Source organism: Fistularia commersonii, chromosome 3 (assembly GCF_037954325.1).
Source record: "Fistularia commersonii isolate RoL2024-O1a breed Wild chromosome 3, RoL_Fcom_v1.0, whole genome shotgun sequence".
Taxonomy (NCBI): domain Eukaryota; kingdom Metazoa; phylum Chordata; class Actinopteri; order Syngnathiformes; family Fistulariidae; genus Fistularia; species Fistularia commersonii.
Window position 1 is genome coordinate 15,167,486 of NC_141286.1, and position 13,652 is coordinate 15,181,137.

The window sequence follows — 13,652 nt, forward strand, 5'->3', positions numbered from 1 at the left end:
AAAATTCAAAGTAATATAATAATGAGAGAGGAGAATACAAAGAATAGGGTCAGATGGAGAGGGTTGATTTCCTGTGGCGACCCCTGAAGGGAAAAGCCAAAAGCTAAAGAAAAGAAAGAATAAATTGATAAAAAAAAAATATTTAAAAAAAAGATCCATGTGTGGATTTAAAAATCAAAAGTATGTGTCATCATTATTTATTTTCCATGATGTCAGCAAAAATTACCCTAAGTTAGGTTAATTGACAAATAAATACATTTAAAACAAATAAATTAAATGTCAATCGTAAATCATAATTGCATGCCAAAATCCTTGCTTTTGATGAAATCGTGGATGCCATGTGAAATTCAGATATTTCGTATATATTGAGTGACTGTCAGAGTTGCTGCTGAAGGAGTCCATTCAATCATTCCTAGTAAACTATGGCGGAGATCAAAGCTTTCTGCTTAGATAAAGCATAATTCAATGCATTCTGGATCAAGTACCGGGATTTTTTATTCAACTATTTTGCCTATAGGTTTTCACTGACTACGGAACCTGGTTTTGTCAGTTGAACTTGGATCCCAAAAGCATTAGCAATGCAGTATAGGAAGTGGGTGTCAAGTCAAGGTCCTCTAAGGGGTTCCAGTTTTCCGACAGATCAGGTCCATTCAGAAGCTGAAGAGAGGTTGCCCTCATCGGCCTTCTTGAAATATTAAAAAGTTCCTCTCCATCTTTCAGCCTTGCGCTTGGTTCCTCTCCTTATGTCCTGAGTCAGCAGCAGCAGCAGCAGCAGCACAGGAGACTTCCCACTGCTGCCTGTCAGAGGCCTGACAGGCAGGTGAGACTGCAGCACTTGAAGACAGCACTTCTTCAGAGAGATCCATCTCTTTTAGAAGGCACAGATCAATCCTTATTTTAACCCTCTGAATCCTAACTCTTTGTCAGCTACTGTAAAATATTTGACACGTGTGGCTTAAAAACTTTAGCAGCTGGTTTCAACATCTGGTAAAATCTAACATTCAGCCGCATTTCCATGCGGTCAGTCAATGAGAGACCTTAATACCCTCAGCTTTACCACTGCTCTCTCTCTCTCTCACTTTCTTTCCGAACCAAGCAGAATAACAAGCTCAAGAGACTTTCTCAAGAATCAACATTGAAATTACATGACATTGTTAATCGGAGAAAATAAATCAGGCTAAATTGAATGGGAACTTACAGTAGTTAAGTGACTGACTGGGTGAATCCAAGAAACTAACTTCAAATTTGTATGTAATTTGTATGTAATCTCGTTATATATATATTAGATCCATTATTCATATACATTAGATTCATCATTAATTCATAATCTACTCAGCTTGTCCTGCACTCAGGGTTGTGAGGGGTGCTGCAGCCTATCCCAAGTGTCATTGGACAGGAGGCGAGGTTCAGCCCGGATCAGTTGCCAGGTCCATCACAGGGCCACATATACAGACAAACAGCCTTTGTGCATTTCTTCTTCTTCTTCTTCTTCTTCTTCTTCTTCCACCCTCTCATTCATTAGTTGGGCAAATTTTAAGTCTACCATTAATATGCAGCATGTAAAGACTGTGGGAGGAAACCTGAGAACCCAGAGACAAGCGGTGAACATGCAACCTCAGCACAGAAAGTTCCCCTGTCGGAATCCAACCAATGACATTCTTGGTTTGAGGCAGAAGTGCTAGCCCCCCTATATAATATAATGTAATGTAATGTAATGTAATATAATATAATATAATGTAATGTAATGTAGCCGAGCCTCAGGGTCAGGAAGGACATCCGGCATAAAACTTTTGCCAAAACCTAACATGCAAATCAAACCTAATAATCTCATCCCGGATCAGTTAACATGACCACCATTGGTACCGATGAACTACAGGGTGCCAGTGGAAATTGGGCTACTGTGGGTAGAAGAAGGAGAGGACGAAAAGCTAGAGTCTTGGACTGAGAGTTGGGACTTTGAATATCGGAGTTATGACAGGAAAAGGTAGAGAATTGGTCAACATGATGCAGAGAAGGAAGGTGGATATACTGTGTGTTCAAGAGACCAGGTGGAAAGGTAAATAGGCTAGAAGTTTAAGAGCAGGCTTTAATTTTTACTATCATGGCACTGAGAAGAAGAAAAATGGAGTAGGAATTATCTTGAAGGGTGAGTTTGTTAGGAATGTTCTGGAGGTAAAGAGAATGTCAGATAGATTTATGAGCCTGAGCATCACACTTTCAATTTCCAGTTTCAATGTTGTTAGTGACTATGCCCCGCAGGTGGGATGTGAGTCAGAGGAGGAGACGTTCAGGAATGAGTTAGATTACGTGATGCAAAATATCCCCAGAGATGAAAAAGTGGTAATTGGTGCAGACTCCAATGGCATTTAGTGCAGGAAATAGAGGGGATGATGAAGTGATGGGCAGAATTGGTATACAGGATAGGAACACAGAGGGACATATGGTGGAAAAAGGATGGAAATGGCTGTAGTGAACACTTTTTTCCAGAAAAGACAGGAACATAGGGTAACTTATAAGAGCGGAGGTAGGAGTATGCAGGTAGACTACACCTTGTATAGTAGAGGTAACCTGAAAGAGATCAGTGACTAGTTGTAGGTGAGAGTGTAGCCAGACAGCATGAGATGGTGGTTTGTAGGATGACTGCGGTGACAGGGAAGATCAAGAGGAAAGAGGCAATGCAGAGGAAAAAGTGGTGGAAGCTGAAAAGGGAGGAGTGTTGTATGGTTTTCAGGGAGGAGTTGAGAAAAGGCTCTGGGTGGTCAGTGAGAGCTCCCAGATGATTGGACAACTACAGCTAATGTGATCAGGGAGACAGGTAGGAGAGTACTTGGAGAGTACTTGTCTGAAAGGAAAGTAGATGATTAGACTTTGTCATGGAATGAGGAAGTGCAGGAGTGTATACAGAGCTGTTAGCAAAGAAGAAGTGGGACACTGATGGGATTGAAGAGAACAGACAGGAGTACAGGGAGATGCAACGTAAGCTATAGATAGAGGTAGACGAGGCAAAACAAAGGGCGTACGATGACTTGTATGCTTGATTGGACATTAAGGGGGGAGAAAATGACTTATATCGGTTGGCAAGACAGAGAGAGATGTACAGTACTACAGTACTACTGTACAGTAGGTCAGGGTGATTAAGGATGGAGAGGGAAATGTATTGAAAATATGCTAGAAGAGTGATGGGACCATGGAGAGAGTACTTTGAAGAGTTGATTAATAAGGAAAATGAAAGAGGAAATGGTGGAAGACATTACTATTGTAGACCACAAAGTAGGTCTACAATAGATTAGTAAAAGTGAATCGAGGCCGGCACTGAAGAGGATGAAGAGTGGAAGGGCAGTTGGTCCTGATAATAAACCTGTGGAGGTATGGAAGTGTCTAGGTGAAGCAGCGGTACAATTTCTGGCTAGATTATTCAACATGATCTTAGAGAGTGAGAAGATATCTGAGGAGTGGAGAAGTGTGATTGTGCCCATTTTTAAGAGGGAGGTGCAGAATTGCGATAACTATAGAATGATAAAGTTGATGAGCCATACAATGAAGAAACGGGAAAGAGTAGTGGAAAGTGTGAGACAGTAGTGAGGTGTGCTGTAGGTGTAACCGAGAAGTTCTAGGTGACAGTGGGGCTTCATCAGAGATCAGCTCTGAGCCCCTTCTTGTTTGCGGTCATGGTGGACAGGCAGACAGATGATAAATGAGGTTAGACAGGAATCTCCATGGGCCATGAGTTTTGCAGAAAACATTGTGATCTGCTGTGAGAGCAGAGAACATGTTAAGAAAATCTTGAGAGGTGGAGGCATGCGCTGTAAAGGGGAGGAATGAAGGTTAGTCACAGCAAGACTATCGAAGAATATGCAGTATATGAGTGAAAGAGTGGAGATCAAGATGTTGAGACCTCAAGTAACATATTTTCCGCACTATAAGGCGTACCTAAAAGCCTTTAATCTTCTCAAAAACCGACAGCGCACCTTATAATCCAATGCGCCTTATATATGGATCAATATTGAGCCACAAGAGGTCTAGCAACTACGGGAAACAAGCCGCTGATTCCATTTTCTCCTGTAGATGAAGTAGTTCATGGTGCATGATGGGATATGTGACTGCACGAAGCGTGCATTTTCATTTCCATTTGTGTGTGAGTGTGTATGTGTGTGTGTGTGTGTGTGTGTGTGTGCGCGCATCACCGAAGTAGCAGCAGTAAAAAACGGTAAAGGGGGAATTCCAGTCCTACACCACTTGTGTGTGTATAAAGACCCTTTCAAGAGACACACTTACAATGCAGAGTTTAAACTCAAGCCGATCAGTCATGCAGTGGAACACGGGAATACAGCAGCAGAGAGAGGATTCAACATTAACAAATCAATGGTGTGGAAGTGGAGGAAGCAATAAGATGACCAAGTAAAGAAGACCAAACAGAGTTTCCGAAGGAACAAAGCGAGATGGCTACAGTTAAAGGACAAACTTGAACAGTGAGTTGTTGAACAGAGAGCAGCAAGTACAAGCGTCTCTACGGTTACTATTCAAAGGCAACAGCGCTAGCTTGCAATATCAACATCAATGAATTTGGAGGCGGTCCTTCTTGGTGCTTTCGTTTTATGAAACGTTTTGAACTGCAACAAACCGAGTTGAAAGAACATTGTTTGGATAAAGGCAGCGCAAATACCAGTAAGAGCTACTGGTATGTACAGTTCTTATTGTGAATGCACTGACTTGTTTTGTCAGGGAACGGAGTTGTCAGAACGTTGGTTTGAATTCTATTAATAGAGTTTCACTGACTTATCTGACTGTTTTGTAGACATTCCTTTTCACGCAGCTCCATTTAGTGGATGCATAACGCAACCCCAGCCACTACTGTAGCTTCTATTATATGCGCCTTATAATGCGGTGCGCCTTATATATGAACATTTTTTTTCGATAGGCCATTCATTGAAGGTGCACCTTATAGTGCTAAAAAAAGGTACTAAGAGTCAACAGTCCAGAGCAACGGAGAGTGTGGAAAAGACGAAAATAAATGGATCCAAGCTGGCTGAAATGGGTGGAGAAACCTGTGTACTATCCATTAGAAGACTATCAGCCAGAATATTGACCGGTGTACAAGACAGTGGGGAGACCAGCGATGCCGTATGGTCTAGAAACAGTGACAATGACAAAATAACAGGAGGCAGAGCTGAGAGAAGAAGATATACACTTTGGTGTCGCAGGGGTTAGAGCTTCTGCCCCAATTCCCATGAGTTTACATGTTCTACCCGAGTCTACGTGGGATTCCTCTGATTCTCGAGTTCCCTCCCACAGTCCAAATACATGCACAAGGTTAATAAAATAAATTAATAAATGAATAAATCGCTCTGGTTGTATGTCTCTATATGTGGCCCTTAAATGAATTGGTGTAATCCACTTCTTGCACAATGTGTCTGTGATAGGCTCCAGCATTCACATGACCCCAAGTGCAGGATAAGTGTTAGATAACGGATGGATCTATAGTACAATATAATGAATATAACCAAAATAGGCAAGCTTTCTTTGTCAAAAAATTATCCCTCAAGCACTTTCCAGAATATACAGAAGTCACTGGCAGCCATTGAACTCTTGGTCCAGTGTAAGCCCTGGCCTTCATCAAAAGTTGGCCAACTGTGGATCCAGCACCCAGGGATCATGCAATCAGAATAATACAGAGAAATACACCTTTTAAAAGGCACAGTCTCTTTGTTTTACAGATTTTACATAGTTTGAATGAAAATAAGTAACAAACTATTGCCATTCGTCAGTCTGACAAACGGACTTAACAAACTATATCCCACTCTTTCCAACAAAACCTGAAAATAATCAAAAAGAGCATTTATTCAAAACATTTTGCATCACAGACTCCCACTGCAGGTGATCCAAACTATCCATGCATCGGTGCTGGCAAGCTTCCAACGGCAAGAGAAAAGGAAAGAAACACGCACCGGCACAAAAGGGCGCTTCTCAGCGCGCCTGCTGTCGTCAGCTGTCACGGCGGAGAGGACCCATCAGTCAGAAAATGACGATGAAGCCCTGCAGGGAGCAGAGTTCAGCTGCCGTCAGACTGACAAGCAGAGATGAGACAGTTACAGACAGAGAGGATGACAAGGTCCAGCATAGAAGTATGACTCAGACACTAAACCGAACATTGAAGAAGAACTCTAATCCTTAGCATTGGAAAATACACACAGCTTCCACAGACAAGTTTTGACTTTTATGAAATACGACATCTGAACTCACACTTTGACGTCAGTTTTACAGAACAAATAACTTGGAAATAATCATGCATATATAGATAAATAGTCAAAAAATAAAAGTTATATCTGCCAGGGGGTAAATGCTCTGAATATTACAAACAAAAAGAATATCTGAATCAACAATTTTCAAACAAGATTTTTACAGTGTTGAAACACACACACACACACACACACGTTTGATCTAAGAATTGACCATGACTATCTGACCATGAGTAACAACCCCAACTGCAAATAAATGGTGCAACATGACGAATCAATACTTTGTCTTCTTCGACACTTTTCATTGTCAAGTACATGCAATGTGCATGAATGTGCCAACTAGGTGAACACAAAAAACAAACACAACTGTGTATATTATTAGTTTTTCTCATTACACTGTGCACACATGTTGATGTGTGCATGTGGGTGAACGCTACGCATGTTAGGGTTGGGAGAGACACCTAAAAGGAAAATTAATGAAATAGCAAAGGGAGAAAGCACACAAGGTATTTGATGTGGGGACTATGGGGAAGAGCCAAGAGGATCAGGGATCATTCATTATAACCCTTTTTTCTTTAATGTTTTCTCCTTTGCATTTGCATTTTTTCCTCCTGCACAATATGCTAGTATATTTTTATATCTATTTAGTACCATATTCATATAACAAAATTGTGTGTTGTTTGCCAATGCATCTGCAGAAAAGATTCAAAATAAAATTAAATCTATTCATCGCTTCTATGTTAAATTAAAGACAAGAAAAAAAATGTGTACGTTCTAGTGACTGGAGATAAAGGGGAACTGGAAGCCTCATGCACAATACAGAATAGTTTTTACACATTTGAAATTACCATAATTACCATTAAATAAATCAAAATTACAATAACAAATTTAAAAATAGCAAAATAAACCTGTCTAACTGTTGAAAGTACACATTCATAAGGGATAATGCTGATGGAACAGCACCAACCAATCTTACTTATGTTGATTAAATAAACAAAGGAGCTTCAGTATGAGGTCACAGTCTGACACACATGTCAAAATCCATCTTATGCGTTATTAATTTAAAAAGCGGTGCTTTCTGGAGAGTAAATAAGTAAAAAAAAAACTCCCCCATCATTACCCCTCACAACAGCGTGTATCGGGTCAAATCATTTACTTGACCAGTAAACGCATCAATCCGTTTGTTTTTCTTCATTTTCCAGGGTTAGACATGCATTACAGCACACTGGGAGCTGACACAGCCCCTGCCACATGAAAACAGACAATAGAGCAACATGACATGGCCCATTACAGCAGACGGGCACAAGAATCAGTGTTCCATTGGCTCCCTCCATAATCAATTATAGGTCTATTGTCGTAGAATGAGCTCAGTGAAAAACTAATATCGCCGAATTTTCCAGTACTGTCACACCGATACATCAACAGCGGTCTGTGTCGTGTGTTTTCCCTGCTCCAGCCACTTGTTCTTTGTGGTATTTTCCGTGGCTGTACAGGTATGTATAATACTACACCACCTGTCGGGCAGATATGTGTTTCTGCTGTCCTGTCAGATGAAATATGACATCAGCAGTGCCCGGAGATGGCTATTCCAATGTTTGGGTTTGGAACAAAAAAAAAAAAAAAGTGCTGTGATTCATTTCATTGATGTTCTACCACGATCTTTGCTCTTGCTTGCAGCAAATGAAAGGCTTGATCAGATATTTACCCAATAAGCTTCAAAAAGAACTTTTCTTTGAGGTCGCTCAAAGCACAATGTTGACTTCCAGTCACGAGCAATATTTAACCAAATGTCAGAGTCTGACGTTGGCGAGCCGCCTCAGTTAATGCTTTAAGCGGGAAGCAAAATTCACTTCAAAAAGAAAATCCTCCAAACAGTGGTCACAGTTTTTATTTTTTAATGTGATTTTTAAGCCCCGTGTGTGCTGGTTCTGCGACAATATCAAAAAAGTATCCGGTTAGAAGTAAACCAATCTGACTGACACCGCAGAAGTCAACATTCTGCCCCTCTAACTTGTACTTTCCTTCATGACATTTCAGCCTTTTGGAGGTTTCTGATGCTTTCAGCCCTGGACTACCAAAATAAAATTGTAACAGACCTGCACATCCTACTTTATCCATTCTATGGCGGAGAAGTTGGCAGATCCTACAAAGAGCCAGGGAAACTACCAACTTAAAATCATTCTCAAAACCGCATTTAAGAAACTACAAACACTTTCTTTCCATCACATTTAACACCTGAACTGCTTCTTTTTTTAGTTGAAAATCCTATATGATGCCCTGCTACCACTTTCTAATGATCAGCTATACAAACAAACCATTTACATTAGAAATACACTCAATTATCAGAGTATTTCAGCAATAACCTGACAATAACCACTCATCACTACAAAGATCTTCAAACCATCCAAATGTGAATAATTAAAATCCAAAAGTTACTTCACTTCACAACAGGTCATGAGTTTATTCAATCTTTCCTTTAAAAAATAGCATAGATACCTTTCACCTGAAGTTCTTGTCCAGAGTTGCAGGTTAAATGAGCTTGTATGAGCAGGCGTAACATAGAGCAGTGACAAAATGATGAGCAGCATGAAAATGTAGGGGTTTAATGACTTACCTTTGAGAGTTATTGGGGACTGGAATATCCCTGCATCTATCAGGGCTCGAGCAGCCCGTGCTCAGCACTCAGCCTCTCCCACTGACACCCACCAGCTGATCTGAATACGAGGAGGCCGACGACCAGGGACAAAAGACCCTGGACACCTCCTGAGGCTACGACACCTCAGCCCTGCCCAGACACCTCCCCTCTCTAATCTTCTATTCACACAGCCCTGCAGGAGTCCCCAACATCTTTCTCTCTCTCTCTCTCACACACACACACACACACACACACACACAAACACACACACACACACACACACACACACATAGGGCCTACTCCCCCAGCTCAGGGCTTAATGGAGGAGCCTATTGTGAAGCTGCATGTTGGATTCAGGACATTAACGCTTAACACTCAACTCGCTGGACAAGTGGAATATACCCAAGGTCTCAAAAAAGACAAATTCAATTAAATCTTAAATAACATTTTATTTATATAGCGGCAATCTATGGCAGGAGTTATCTTGGCGCACTTTTCATAAGAGGCAGGTTTAGACCGACTTTATATTACATTTTCCCGGAGAGCTGAAATCCCCACGGCAGATGACAACAGTGACAACGTAAGAACTGTTGTTCAAAATAAATCTTCAATCCATAGCAAACACAGTCACATCACTGTGAGAACCTTATTTCTGAGTATTGAACACATTGCTATTGCAAAAGTCCTATATACTAGATTACATTTAATAATTTGTGGAATAATGAACATTATCTGATCTTCAATCTTCATGTTTTTCAATCACCTCACTTTAGACAACTTTTTAATCACCTTTTTAATCTTTACAATAGCGCGTCTGGAAAACAAAAGCCTCCTCATTTATTTCAATGAAAATATCATATTGTCAATGCAGGGGCCCTGAAAGTGAACCTTGTCAGGCGCTCGCTCTATATACAGATTCTGCAATCTGACCATTTTTCATGGCCAGAACAATCCAGGACGATCCTGGTTTGATCTCTCATAGGTGTGTTTGATTTGATCCCAGACTTCCTTAAAACACCAGTGGAGCGTGAGTTCCCATGTTTTCAGACCTGAGGTGAGTCTGATCCACTTGCCACTCCCGCAAGCTATTTTCTAAGAGAACTCCTCCCCAACAAGGAGAATGGAAACAGCAATATCCTCCCTGGATGCCATCAAACCAGAGTTTGACTCCTACACTGAGCTGAGGTCGCTCCACTCTGCATCATATGACAGCAAACCGGAGAGGGGGAGGACGCAGGTCAGGTTTTATTGTACTGCCGCTGAGATTCAATCAGTGGCTGCCGCACTTTTGACCACTGACCTGAACACACAACGACTGAGCTACGAGATATTGAACACACCTTCTGTCCGTATTTGACCGAGATCGTGAAATCTGCCAAGGACTGTTGTCATAAAGCCAGCAATCCATTTGTGCCGAGACAAAGCAATTTGCATTTCCATTTGTACCACATAACCCTCATATCACAAGTGTGTCAGAGCTGAGTAAACACACGGTAAACACCCGGGTAAAACCCAGCCATCTCACTCAGGTGTTTTACAGCTTTTGAGTGGAAACAAGACCCGAGAAAGAAACACTGTGCAAGGGATTTATCATAATTTACATATACACTGTAATATCTGGACTAGAAGCCACTTCTTTATTCACACGCTTTGAACACTACGGCTTAAACAATGATGCAGCTAATTTGATTTTTGATTTTTTTGGGGGCCTAACATGCTTCGTGCCGCCAAAACATTTAGCCTTGTCACATCGGACCAATGAAATTACCATGAAATTCCGAAGCTGTTCAATTCTAATGGTTTTAGTGAGCAGGAAGAAGACGAAGATAGGAATCAGCTGGAGTAGGCCAAGCAGGGATGGAAAATGGATGGACTTTTCTTTGTGTTATTGATTATTAATCTTTTTCATCAAGTTGTTTTCCAGGTACTGTTTGGATAACAGGATTTCAAGTGCGTTTTTGTGGATGTCACCAGTGTGTATTTAGAAAGAAATATTTTACAAATGTTTCTGTGTAACATCTTTCTGTTTAAATATCTCATGTTACAATGTGGATTGGGAGATGGTTATTACACCAGGATAGCTGAAGCTAACATTGAAAAGGAAAAAGATAAAGCACCATGATTTAGCATTGTCCTATACCAATATCAGCAGAAAATGACAATAATGCACCACAGCTGCAATCAAAATAAGATTTTATTTCTGATCTTTCATCTGTTGAAGAGCAGCCTGATTATATATCCGTGGTAGCTTTTCTTTCTATTAGACCTGTGCTGGGTAAATACACTTCCTGGCCTGTCACAGAAACATCAGAAAGCTCTGTCAGCAGCAGAGATTCAGAGGATCCTCGCTCGCAATGATTCTTGACATCAGCACTCTGTGTTGCCTTGGCGTGAAGCGAGTTATATAAACTTTATCGAGTTTTTTTATCGGCAGCCTTGTTGCCGCTTTTAGTCTCCACCGACAACCATAAACTCTCACACTCACTTTACACACTTAACAGGAAACACAAACTGTTGGTTGCTCCTGGAAAAATAGTCACAGATTTATTTATTTTTGTCTGACATTATTAGCCAATACTCAGGCGTTGTAAAAATAAACCTGGCAGGTTTTGCCTGATTTGGCCAAATAGACGAACAGGTGCGAGTGAAACAACGTTAGAAAAATATAAAACCTCTCATTGGGACAAACAAGAATTTCAATGTTTCATTTCAATGCTGGCTTGGTGCTTGGCCTTTCTCCCAACAGCCCATAATTCTCTATAATGTGAATTGGTCATAAAATCACCCCACCAAAAAAAGCTCTTAAAAGAAGCTCACAATTGAATAAATAACAATAAAATGCCCGTCAGCAGGTGTTTTCACGACGTGACGAAAATCAGAAGGGATTGTGTCGAAGCGTACCGTAAAAGCCCTGATAATCCAACGTCCTAAGAGCAGACTTTGATTCCCTCTTGTTAACATTTAATCCTCAGTATGGGCTGACATAAATCTGACACAGTTCTCCTCCAGTTCTCCCAATCCACAAACACAGAAAGAACTCCAATCAATTAGCTCCCGAACAACATGGGGGGCTGGGAATTTGTGGACGGCACAAAAATAACACAAGTATAACACGCTCTAGGAGGACTTGGGGTCCCACCAGAACACTTTCAGCTGTAGACCAGACCCCAGAGGCACACCACAGAATGTCTATCTTACCTGTGGCCATCAAACTACATAACTCCTCCCCTTTCTGCAATAAAGAAACCTGACAGCAATGAAATCAATATGTTTCGAGTGAATGTATACAATATTAGAGCCTTCTAGCAAAAGAATTTCCTTCAGTATTAATAGAGTTCTATTCTATTCTATTCTAGCAGCATGTTTTGATGTCCATTCCGTTGTTTCTTCCTAACTACCAGAGTTCAATGTTTTTCGAAATGACCACCAAAATTGCTGTTAATTCCATGTCTAACATTTCCCACCTTCTAAAGAAAACATTTATTTGAGTCAATAAATATCCTTTTTTTTTCCTCTTTCTTGTTTTCATTTCATCCAGAGTTGCTCGACAAAAAGGACTTTGCCCCTCTCCACAATATGTGGAGATCCCATTTGAGCTCATCTTCACGTGCACTACCCTCAGTTGAAACACTTTCAGACCACCTGATACACCCTCATTTATGATGTTTCTTTTTTTCTTTTTTGTTTATCATTTACACTCAGGATTATGGGACGTGGATCAAAGGTGGTGCATGAAAACACAGCTTACAAGAGTCAGAGATTCATGACTATAATTTTCCTAACATGAAGTTCAAGGATCGCTTGCACTACAGTCAGTCTTATTCCTTTTGGCTATTCCCTTCAGCCCTTCAGAAGGTAAAAAATTATCTAACTCCATCCTACCCTCTCCTCTGTGCTCTCTTCGCATGCCAACTAACTTCACTCCATCCACAAATCCTCCAGTTCTCCTACCTGGGAGTTCCAACCTTAGCATCCTTCCAGCCAGATCTTCACTATCCCTTCTCTGTTCAGGTAAAAACCACCTAAGCCTGACTTCATCTCCAAAACATCTAACATGTGCTTTCCTTCTGATGGAATCATTCCTCATCCTCACTCCCAAAGAAAAAGTTCAACATCTTCCTGTCTGCTACACCAAGCGCTGCTTCCTGTCTTTTTCTCAATACCGCTGTCTCTAAACCAAACAACATTCCTAAACACGCCCCCATCTTGTACACCTGTCCTCTCATTGTGGTTGATAATCTTTTATCACACATTACGACTGACACGTCTCTCACCTGTTCTGACATGCTTGCATGTATTTCTTTACTTCTTTTCCACTGCTCTGGACTGTTGACCCTGAGTACTTAAAATCCCCCCATCTTCTTAACCTTTATGCTGTGAAACCTCACCGTTTCACTTGGGTCCCTCAAATTCATACATGTGTTCACTGTCTTTTTATAGCTAACCTTCACTCCTCTCCTTTCCAGAGCATATCTCCAGCTCTTGAGATATTTCTCCCCCTGCTCTCCCTACAGAGCATAATATCATCTGCAAACAACTTGCACTAAAGTAAGTGATGGAAAAAATGAAAAAAATAAAGGTAGAATCTCAAATCCGCTATCACCGTCATTTCAAACCCAATAACAAGTGAAGTATCAATATATAGGATGAAAATGTGAACCCCGCAAAGAGGCCATGTGTGACCACCAGGTCAAACCTAGAGCCTTCATAATACAAGGACAGAGTGCTGACCTCAATAAACCACATGGCCCGAAACATAATTTCTTCCATTTTTTTACAAA

The 13,652-nt window shown here is 40.9% G+C and overlaps 1 protein-coding gene across 3 annotated transcripts in view; it reads right to left on the minus strand.

Moving 5' to 3' along the window:
- large2 (LARGE xylosyl- and glucuronyltransferase 2) overlaps nucleotides 1–13,652 on the minus strand; it is a 93,038-nt gene that overhangs the window by 69,580 nt on the left and 9,806 nt on the right. The window contains exon 2 of one of the 3 annotated variants that reach the window (XM_086143782.1): nucleotides 5,946–6,033. The exons of the other annotated variants lie outside the window; for them this stretch is intronic. The gene's annotated coding sequence lies outside the window, so the exon portion shown is untranslated. The remainder of the gene's footprint in view (nucleotides 1–5,945; nucleotides 6,034–13,652) is intronic. 3 annotated transcript variants of the gene reach the window in all.